Consider the following 12050-nt stretch of genomic DNA (forward strand, 5'->3'; position numbering starts at 1 on the left):
TTTAAAACCCTAAAACTCCATAAAATTAAAATCACTCCCCCAATTAATTATAAATTCTAAAAGTTTTATTTTTAATAATTAATCTTTGAATGAAAAGGAGAATAGTGAGCATCCGCTTCATTATCTCCCGATTATTCGAATAATTGGCGTACGCCATATTGCTAGGATTTTCGTCATTCAATTAAAACCCTAATAATCATACAATTTCAAATCAATTTTTCAAATCAAACATAGGTTCTAAATTCAAATTATTTCTAAACTTCAACCATCATATTCAAATCATTTTTCAAATCAACTACAAATTCTAAAACATTTAATTCTAAATTTATGATAATAAAGAGGATAGGAGGCGTACGCCTCACTATCTTTCGATTATTCGAATAATTGGCGTACGCCACATTGCTCGAGTTTTTGTCATCATACTTAAAACACAATCGAATAAACTCAAATCACCTCTTATATCAAACCCAATTTTACAAAATAAACTATACAACTTCAATAGAGAATGGGAGGCGTACGCCTCACCACTCTTGATTATTTGAATAATTGGCGTACGCCACCTTGCTCAAATCATCGACAAATCCAAACCTACCAACCAAAATTCAAGCTATCTTCATAAATCGAATACAATATCTAAACATATCTTTTTACAATTTAAACCTCGGGTGATAAAAGATGGGAGGCGTACGCCTCACCGTCTCTCGATTATTTGCATAATTGGCGTACGCCATATTGCACAAATTATCGACTTCCGACTAAAACACGTTAAATAAACTTGGATAAGGGAATAGGTGGCGTACGCCTCGCTATTCTTTGAATAAGCAAGTAGGAGGCGTACGCCTCACTACCGTGCGTATTCAACATCCACAAACAAAATTTCAACACAATTCGAACGAAAAGGGAATAGAAGGCGCACGCCTTATTATTCCTCGAATGAATTGAACGATTGGTGTACACCATATTGCTCAATCTTTCATCGTTCCTCAAATCATCAACAAATCAAACCTAACTTCTCGCCCTCGAGCGATCGAAACCAATCAAATCCAAACACGTCAATTCTACTCGTCACCCCCGCGTGACCAAAACCCTTTCAAAAAGAACACTGTCAATCCTTTCTAATGCGCATAACAAACCAGTGCTAGAGCCTCCACCGAGAGTAGACAAGCCAGTGTTTAGCCGTTAGAACGCCGACCTACACAGTCGTTCATCAAAACAAAACACAACCAATATTCGTAGTAGCCCGAACTACGAATGCTCTGATTTCTTTATTGCACCATAAGGATACGTAGGCAGGAGATTGATGTATCTTCGCGAGCACACTAATAAAAACCTCCCATTTCCCCCATCCTGAGGTCTTCATCCACATCTATCATCAATTCTAATTACTCGAAGCAAGCAGATAAACAGTCAATTAACAGTCAAATAGCAAAATCAGACTAAAAGGTTCCCGTTGAGTACAACGGACGTGGGGGTGCTAATACTTCCCCTTGCGTAATCGACTCCCGAACCCGAATATGGTTGCGACGACCATTATTCTTATTTCTAAAGGTTTCTCGATATTTTCCTATTCCTTCATTGGAATAAATAAAGTTCGGTGGCCACTCTGTTTCGAAAAACATTTTTTTTCCGCGTCCTATCGCGAGGGATCGCATTATCATCTTTTTTCGAGGTGCGACAATTACATGCGACTCTATATGACTAATGCACAAATACAAGCTATTCAAAATCCTTTGATTCTTAGTAAATTGGTGTCCCCACAACGACAATAAAGTGGATGAATTTTTCTGAAATGAGTCATCTTATATCAAAAGTATATGACTGAGTTTTAGTTTAGTTTACAAGACATAGTTTTTCGTAAATCGTTTTCCCTCTGCTAAGTTGCCCTCCAAATAATTTAAATGGTCGGATTGTCTTGATTAGACAGATTGCTACTAAGATGCATTTTATACAAGCTTATTTGAAACGAGGGTGTCCTCTACCACCAACATTCGTAGAATGGAGAGAAACGTCTTAAGGAAGAAACATCTGAGTGAGAACTTTGCTTTTTGGATAGGATGCATGAGTTCTAGAAATTAAATGATGTTGAAAATAATACAATAGAAAAAGTCTAATGCGAGAAGTTCAATAAATTTAAAAAGATGTCATCGATTTTGATGCATTTTAATCGTATGTACTTCTAATTTTGTTGATTCACTATGTTCATTTTTATTCTTATATCTTCATTTTAGATGTCCAAACATAATCTAAGCGTATAAATAAAGCATTACTTTTGAAAACAAATTAATTGTTGAGTTTCTAGTAAGAGATGAGTCCTCTTCAATTCTGGACAATTCTACATAAGAGTTTTAAATGTTGTGAAACTGAAGTTATTAGACTAAGGTTTTGCTTAAATTGATGCAATGAGATGATATGAAGTGATATGAGATGAAATAGAATAAGATTACATTGTTTGAGTTAATTAAAATAAGATCAGGTATAATAAATTTTATTATTCTATTTTATTCATTTCATCACTTTTCATTAGCATTGTTCCCTTAGATATGAGGAATAAAAAATTACATCACTTCCTACTAGTATTGGTCACTTTCTACGAGTATTGTTCCTTTAATATGAGCAGAATGAAAATTTTCATCACTTTCCATCAGTATTATTTCTCTTTATATGAGCAGAATCAAAAACATACTTTGTTTTTATCGCCTATTATTCAAATAATAAAGTAATAAAATTTCTATTTCACTCTATTCTATTTTTGCTAAATTTCAATAACTCTATTTATCTTAAGATATTAAAATATAATCTAAAATAATATAATAAATTGTATATCTAACGAACTAGAAATTTTTGTCTTAAAAAATCTAGCATCATACTAACAAAAAATTATTAAAATTTATATATGCAGATGGGTGGCTGACCAATTAAATAAAAAAATATTAAAACATAATATTTTTAGTTTTATGCTATCTTTGCAAGTACTCTGGCGGTGAGCAAGTTGTCCATTTACATATGGATAGTACTGCTTATAAAAAAATAAGAATGGATAAAACCATATATAAAACCAATCCAAAATATCCGGATCCATGTCCAGATCCGCTTGGAGTTTCGCTTCACTTCTCTAGGGTTTCTCAAACGCATTATAGAATCTCTCCACTCTCAGATTTCCTCTATAGATTAAAGAAGCATCGGAGAACTAATTCCGTCGCTGAAAACCGAACGCCGTTGCCAGAAACAAAAAACCTTAACCGAAAAAAATGTCAAGCAAGAAGAAACACAAACGAAAACACAGCGACAGCGATGAAGACGACGACGTTTTCTACTACCGCTACTGCGCTTCATCCTCAACCCCCAACACCACCACCGACACCATATCCAGTAATCAACCCCAATCAAAATCGAACAACAAAGGATCATCAATAAGAGGAACAGGTGAACCCTTAGCACCATCAAAATCGACGCTATATGTTTCTAATCTAGATTACTCCCTAACAAACTCCGATCTCCATACGCTCTTCTCTACTTTCGGCCGATCGCGCGTGTAACCGTTCTCAAAGACCGTCACACGCGCCTAAGCCGTGGTGTCGCGTTTGTCCAATTCGTTTCTCGTAATGACGCCCAACGCTCCGTGGCGGAGATGAATAAGAAGATTCTCAATGGAAGGACTCTAACTGCTTCTATTGCTGCTGATAATGGACGTGCTCCGGAATTTATTCGGAAGCGTGTAACACCCTTCTAAAATACCCCAATAATTAATTAAAACAACAAAATATGAATCAGAGTAGATATGCAATTTCAGGGTGTCACACTTGACACTTCACACCATTCACCAAAATATCGTGTCATGCTCATTTATTAATCAAAATAAAACATTGCACAATTCGCAGCGGATAAAGATCTAACAACATGCAAACCATGTAACACATTACATGTAAAATTGTTCAACAAGGTAAAACATCCCGTCCCGATGTTACATATACCAGAGCGTGACCCACTAAGGAATAACACTAGACTCCAAGCACTAGCTTCTACTCAATCACTGCTCGTTACCTGAAACATAGTTGTAAGGGTGAGTTCCTCAATCGATATAATAAGCATTATAAAATATCATGTAATGCTAAGTAAATTAACACATTTCATCACCCTAATCATATCACACATTCAGCAACGGCAACATCAACTCATAATCATCATCATACTCAACCCAAACACAAAACACACGTATAATATTGGAATACATCCATTCATATTATACGCCATACATACATTATTCAATGAGACTCCATGCATGCTGTACCGACTATTCGTGAACACATAGTTCAACCTCACCGATCAAACCCAGATACGGCTACCAAGCTCACTAGTCCCACTCATTTGAGACCTAGTGACTCACTCACTAATTCCTCACCATGGGAATTAGCTACCACCATAAAGGCTATGCTATGCACGCTAAATTCACCTAGCATGCAAACATCAACAACAATCCACAATAACTCACTCACTAATTCCTCACCATGGGAATTAGCTACCACCATAAAGGCTATGCTATGCACGCTAAATCACCTAGCATGCAAACATCAACAACAATCCACAATGGACGTATGCTCACACTCTAAGCCATAAACAGTCCATCCACAATTGCATACATAATAGATATATTCACAGCATTATGCATACCATCATACATCATCAGCATATTTATCACAGAATCATATCATGTCATGCCAAATAATAAATCACAGTATTAGCACACTCTACTAATACCTATACTTCTCAAAACAACGGGAATTGATCCCTACTATATCATACACCAATATAGGCCAATCCTCAATTGTACACAATAATTAAATATCACTTTTTCACTTTTCAAACAGTGTTAACCGGTTAACGCCCTGGGTTAACCGGTTAACGCAAAACAGAATGCGCTCCCAGGCAAATTTTAACAGTGTTAACCGGTTAACGCCCTGGGTTAACCGGTTAACGCAAGACAAACAGCAATTTTTCATAATTCATAACAGTGTTAACCGGTTAACACCCTGGGTTAACCGGTTAACGCAGAACAGAAAGTTGTCCTTCGCCTAACACGAAAACAGAATGCAGATTTCCCCGCATTTTCCGCCGTTGGAGGACTTCCGGACCTCCGATTTCGATTCCGTAAAAAGCTACACGTCCAGCAAATTACGACTCACCCAAATATAGATTCAATTACAGTTTCAACATGACTTATTCATCACAATTTACAGCATTCATGATCCAAATTAGGGTCGATTCAACGGCTTATTACTACCAATTACATGTTAACCCATAATACCCATTAAACGACGATAAACCCCCCTTACCTGAGTTAATCCGGCAAATCCTTTAGCTTCAAGCTTTTCCCTTCTTCAACCCTTGCTCTCTTGCTCTTCCTCTTTGCCCTTTCTCCACTTTTTTGTCGCTTCCCCCTTTTCACGTGAAAACCTTTTTATAAGTGGAACTCTTTACTGATTCCAATTCCAATTCCAATTTTATTCCAATTATTTAATTAAATTAATAAATATACTATTAACTTAAATTAAATAATTATTATATTTTATCGGGGTGCTACAAAGCGCGTGTACAATACTGAGACTGCTTTGTGTTATGAGTGTGGGGGGCATGGTCATTTGTCGTATGAGTGTCCTAAGAATCAGTTGGGGCCGAGGCCGCGGCCTCAGCCTCAGAAGCCGTGACGGGGATTTAGTGGGCTGAGGGATAGGGAAGGGGAGGAGGAGGGTGATGAGGAGGAGGAGGAGGGTGGTCAGATTGCTGCGGAGCAGTTTGACGATAATTGGGCTTCTGTTGTGGATGATGAAGCGGGTGAAAGGTTGCTGGGGAGAAACAGAAATGATGATGAGGGTTTGGACAACAACAAGACGAAGAAGAAAGGGAAGAAAGCTGGGTATTTCAGTGATGAGAGTGATCATGATGATGATGATTGATCATGACTATGTAGCATTGACACTTCAGATTGAAGGTGTGTGTTTGGTATTCCGCATTACCGCATATTCAACTAGTCCTGTGTGTCGTGTCTATATATGTGCCAGTGTTTCATAGATCTAAATGGCAATTTTTTGTTTTTACCAAGATATGGTGTAATTGATGAAATTGTTTATATGTTGTTGGCTTGGTTGGATGTGTTTATGGTTTTGATCACAAGCACATGTTAGTTATTAGTTATTGTGGTAGTAATTAGTGATAGTGGTGGTGAATTGGTGATGAGCATTTTTGTGTATTCCATATTTTCATAGTTAATGAATGATGACAGACGAGTCTCTTATTTATCGGCTTAATTTAGCATTCGGTTTACCTTTAAAACAGAAAGGAAAAGCCTGTTCGTTATGTTTTTTATTTTGGTTTCGTTAAAACATGTAATGTAATCAAATTGTAACACCCTGGTTTACTTTATGCACATCTTGTTATCATATAAGTAAGGTTTTTAATTACAGTTGTGGTGGTTATGTTATGATATTTGATATGTAGAATATTGTAGTCAGATATAGCTGGATTTGATGTGGTTGTTGAGATCTTGAAAAGCATAGGTTGTAGAATTGTAGTCACAATTATTGTCGCCGTTCTTGTGGATAGCAGTTTAAAACCATGGGTAACAGTTCTTCTGATTACCTTTACTCTTTGATGTCTACTGAGCATTTTTATGCAGATTGATGAGTATTTCTCAAGTTTCTCTTAGAATGCTTAAATTGCTTCTCCCAGAGAAAATGTGGTATCCTTTTCATGCATAATCACTTGGCTGAGCTGGAGAATAATACCAATTTGTGCCTCACCCTCGACACTAGGCTTTAAATTACAGGTTTAATTATTTTATAACTTTTTGAACCATGGGCTAATCTTGAATGTCATTGTAATGATATGTAGAAAAAGAAATTGGTTATTGTTACGCTATTTCCTTTCTTTCTGAATTATGGCTTTGAATCGGATTAAGTATAGTTATATTATATGGAGTTTGGGGTCAATTGTTACTGTTGCACTGTTGGTTTTAAGCATTGTTGGTTTTGGATATATCTATAACTCTGAAACCATATTCAGTTGACAGTTATATATAACCGATAGATACCATATTCATGATTGTCTATATACTTTTGTATGCTCATATTTTTTACTAATTGAATCATTGTCTTATGGCACAAGTTAATGAAAATAGTAGAGTTCATATCCTCTATGAATAGGATTAACATGAAGCTTGATTACATAGTACGAAAATTGTACTCAGATATAAAGATATTGGGAGTTTTGTGAAATTCAGGATATCGGTTTCTTGAATTTTGTTGAAGTGTGAGCAGATTCAAATAGGATTAATATGGGTGTTCTTGAAGAGGAAATTGGTAAAAGTTTGGAATTTTTTTTCAAAATAATAATTTTTTTTTTTTTTTCAAAATAACTAATTATTTAAAAAAATTATCAAAATAACCAGGTTTGGTAGAGGATGCGTCAGATGAACTGGGGCACCCCCAATGCATAAAGAGGAGGCGTCAATAGCATTGGCGCATGCATTGCGCTCCTCACGAGGAGGCGCCACTAGCATTGGCGCATGTATTGCGCTCCTCATGAGGAGGCGCCAATACTAGTGGCGTCTGCATTGGGCCTCATGAGGAGGCGTCAATGTTAGTGGCGCCTAGGTGCATTTGGTTGTGTGGGCGCTAATTCATCTGGCTGCATGTGATGGTCATGTGGGCGTCAATCCCTCAAGCGCCCACATGTTTTGTCCGTCTCTATAAATACCACGCATTGGATGCAATATTTTTCACTCAAACGCATCTCCTAATACAATTCAACCACCATCAATTTCAATTTTCCCTGTTTCAACAATGTCTGCATACATTCAAAAACAAAGTGCTGATGTAATATTTTCTGCCGTTGCGGCTCCGGTACAGATTCGACTTTGGAACACAAATATGTTTGAATGTCTTAATCGGACGTTGTACAGTTGGTTAGAGGGAGAAATTGGAGAGGGTGAACGGATTAGAAGAATACAATGGCTTGTGTCCACGTTCAACCAACACGGAGAATTACACGAATTGGTGGATATTAAGACAGACCAAAACGCTCGTAGGATGATGCATTACATGTTCAAAATTGTTTTGCTGGTTGTAATTGCATAGTTCTTGTATTTGTTATAATTATATGTGTTACTGTTTATGCAATGGTACTTTCGTGACAGACGTTTAATATGAAATAAATTTAATTTTTCATATATTGCAATAGAGGTACATGTAAATTTATCTGGTTGTTCTCATTCTAACACTAGGACAGTTATTACGATTGTGACCTAGTTGACGGCATGAACTACATAGTCTAACCATTTTGTTCGCCGTATCCATTTCGGTTCGAATTCGGATGCTGTTTGGGCGACCCTTTTTCTTCCTTCGCATAACTTCGTTGTGCCAGACGATGTCCCCTTGATATTCTGGCCAATAATCCTCTTTTGCCACTACGAAAAAACTAATTTTATAAACATTTGAAAGACTGACGACTTTGTAAACTTCAGATAACAAGTATGATGGATCCCTTCGAACCTTTGAGCATGCCGCAAGGACATGGGAGCGGGGGTACGAAAGGCTTGGAACTTTCTGCAGTCGCACTAACCTCTATCTAGTTCGACTCTGTACTGTCCCATCGGCATGCCCTCATTGTGATCCATGGACTCGACAACACTAAACTAACCTTTACTTCGGTCAAAGACCGTAACCACATGTGTGTTTGCTTTGGCAGCTTCATGTCTGATGAATTTCATCGAAGCATCACTGAACAACTGTCCAGATTGCAACACTGAACTCCATTTTAAGCGTCTGGTTTCAAACAACGCCCTTATCCTGAAATATGTAGCATGCACCACACCAATTATTGGTAGGTTACGGATGCCTTTGAAGACAGTGTTCATTGATTCCACAAGATTTGTTGTCATGTGGCCCCAACATTGACCGTTGTCGTATGCCCTAGTCCACTTCTCCAAAGGAATACCATGGATCCACCGTACCGCATCTTCGTTTGACAATCTTATTTCCTTGCGGTAGTGTTTGAAAGAAGGTTCTGATAATGCGTAACCTGCATTGACAACCTTCTTCCGCAACGTCTTATCTTTGATTTCCCGCATGAAATTCTGAGCAATATGTCTATTACATAACACATGCGTCGAAGGAGGATTTTGCCAGCCGTTGTCAATGTTATTATATGCACTGATGATTGAAGGGTGTCTGTCGGAGATCAAACATAAGTTAGGCTGAGGTGCAACGTGCAATCAGAGATTTCTTAGGAAAAAACTTCATCCCTCAGCAGTCTCCCCTTCAACTAGGGCAAAGACGATTGAAAAAATATTGATGTTCCCATCTTGTGCCATTACCATCAGTAACGTTCCTTTGTATTTTCCGTACAACCATGTACCATCAGTTTGTATAATTGGTTTACAGAAAGAAAAACCTATGAAACCTGGTTGATACACCCAGAATAGACGGTGAAATATTTTATTTCCAACAGCACACGTACCATCTGGTGTATAGGCGGACAATTTGTTTCCAGCTTGACAATTGTTCTGGGAGCATATTGTTTTAGAGCCACCAAGTATTTTGGAAGTTGTTTGTAGGACTCCTCCCAATTGCCAAACACTTTTTCAATTGATTTTGTCCTAGCTATCCATGCCTTCCTATATGATGGAGTGTACTCGTACTCTGCCCTAATATGCGAGATTATTGTACTCACCTTTAATGATGGATTGTAGCTAATAACAGATAATATTTCATCACATATTAGCTGAGAGCTTAATTTACGATGATCCTGGATTGGGTTTGTCAGCATGCATGTGTGATCTGGACCCATTGATCCAATCTCCCAAGACTCGCTCCTCTTCCGGTACGAAGCTGACAACATAAAAAGGCAGTGCTCATTCGGACAATAAACTTTATACCTCGATGCGTCAGTTCTGTCAACTCTGAAATCAGCTGATAGTTGCATGTAGAATTTCTTAATGGCTCTTACACATTCCTCTTTTGTGCGAAATGTGTCTCCTTGTTTCAAAGATCCTTGCATCTGCACGTAAGGATTGTACCATACATCTGCTAAAGGTTCATCTGAACCCAAATTTAACCTTTTCATCTGTTGGGGTGGGCAGTATACATAACTTGTTGGTATTGGCTCCTCTTCCTCTTCAGCGTTCACCATCGAATCAACCATGATCTCAGATTCTTCTTCTTTGTCATCTAGAACATTCACCTCAACTTGTTCGTCATCAGTCTCACAAAACACTTGTGACTGATCAATTTACAGAGACACCTGTTGTTGATGTGGTAATATATACAACTCTATATCGTTGTAACCAGATTGTTCGTGACTGACAAACATATACTGAATATCATCATCATCTCGAATCTTCTTCTGATAAAATTTAACCTGGTTTTCTACAAACCAAACCGGATTTTTATAGATGATTTGGCCCACATTACTGCATTGCAATTTCTTTTCTATTCTTTGTTTCAGATGTGAAAAATTTGATCGTCGATTTATTGTAAACCGAGTTACCTCTGTGTTTCGAAAACAAAAACCGAACAACTGATGATCAAATATTTCACCTTCGACATGGGCACTGATCATGTAATGTTGTGTGGAAGACATTTTGTTGAAATATTAAATATGTAGATATCTTTAAGGGAAATGAATGCATTGCTAAGTTGTTCATCCACACAACATAAATAATGTTTCATTGCTAACTTGGTCGTTGCATTGATAACTTGGTCATTGTTTGTACAAACTTGACCATGCATGTAGTAGAAAGAATCAACCATGCTGAGAAAAGAGTGACAAGAATACACATGCGCCTGAGCCCTGAGATTCCCACCTAGGCGCCCATTCCCTAGGCGCCATAAAGTAACTGGGGCGCCAAAAGGATGGGTGCCTCTTCACAAAAATTGGTTTTATGCGCCACTAGGAAGGGCGACCCTTCCCATTGCCCTACACTAAGGCGCCAAGAGGAAGGGAGCCTCTTCCTTGCATGTGAAGAATCACATGTAGGCGCCAAGAGGAATGGCGCATCTTCCCTTACATGTTGATTCTTCACATGCGCCTAGAAGAGATTCCTCACATGCTATCTCTCACATGCTTTCTGAAGTTTGTCATTCCCTTGTCTTCTCTTGCCATTCCATGCAACCAATCACATTCATCTATAAATAGCCTCTCATATCAACAATATCAAATCATCTTCATCAATACTCAATTATATTCTTCTACCACACTTGTTTCCTCTACCACACTCAAGCTTTGCAAAATCAAATCATGTCTTTGTTGACTATGGGCGATGAACATAGAGGCACGCTCGAGAATATATCGGCATTTGTATGTCATCTCTCTCTTTTTACTTTTTCTATTTTTAGTCTTATACCTTTGTTATCTATGTTTTTCTTACTTCTTATAGAGTTGTGCTTGTTGATTATGTATTTCTTCTTCTAATTGCATTTTCTTACTTTTTTATTATTAGGATCCGAAGCGGTTTAGATGTTGTGTACATGAATATGTACCCCACGATCCTTTAATAGAACCATATATTAGAGGATGTGGATTTGGAAATCTACTCAACATTGTTTCGTACTCGGTGGACTACAAGTTCATTCTAACTTTGTTGGAGAGGTGGAGACCCGAGACCCACACATTTCACCTTCCGATTGGTGAGTGTACCGTCACACTTGAGGACGTGTACATGTTGTTGGGTCTCCGTATAGATGGAAAGGCAGTGAATGATCGAGTTAACAAAGACAACAATATCTGCAATGAATTATTGGGTGCCCATTTGCTAGACGACGAAACTGAGGGAGACACGTCCGGTCAAGCAAGGGGACAAGGTATAAGTTTAAAATACCTTAAACAATATTATGCCAGTATAGTAATTCCCGACGATTCAACCGAGTATGAGAAAATAATAAAAGCTTGGTGTTATATTATGATTTTATTTGATAATTTTTTGTTTCCAGAAAGTACAGGTAACTTTGTAAATATAATGTATTTACCTTTATTACGCAACATTAATAAGGTAAACACTT

At 37.6% G+C, this 12050-nt stretch overlaps 1 pseudogene; it reads left to right on the plus strand.

Moving 5' to 3' along the window:
- The first annotated feature begins 3248 nt into the window (after positions 1-3248).
- LOC127137573 (U11/U12 small nuclear ribonucleoprotein 31 kDa protein-like) lies at positions 3249-5951 on the plus strand (annotated as a pseudogene).
- The last annotated feature ends 6099 nt before the right edge of the window (positions 5952-12050 follow it).

The sequence above is a fragment of the Lathyrus oleraceus genome, chromosome 4, assembly GCF_024323335.1.
Source record: "Lathyrus oleraceus cultivar Zhongwan6 chromosome 4, CAAS_Psat_ZW6_1.0, whole genome shotgun sequence".
NCBI classification, from domain to species: Eukaryota; Viridiplantae; Streptophyta; class Magnoliopsida; order Fabales; family Fabaceae; genus Lathyrus; species Lathyrus oleraceus.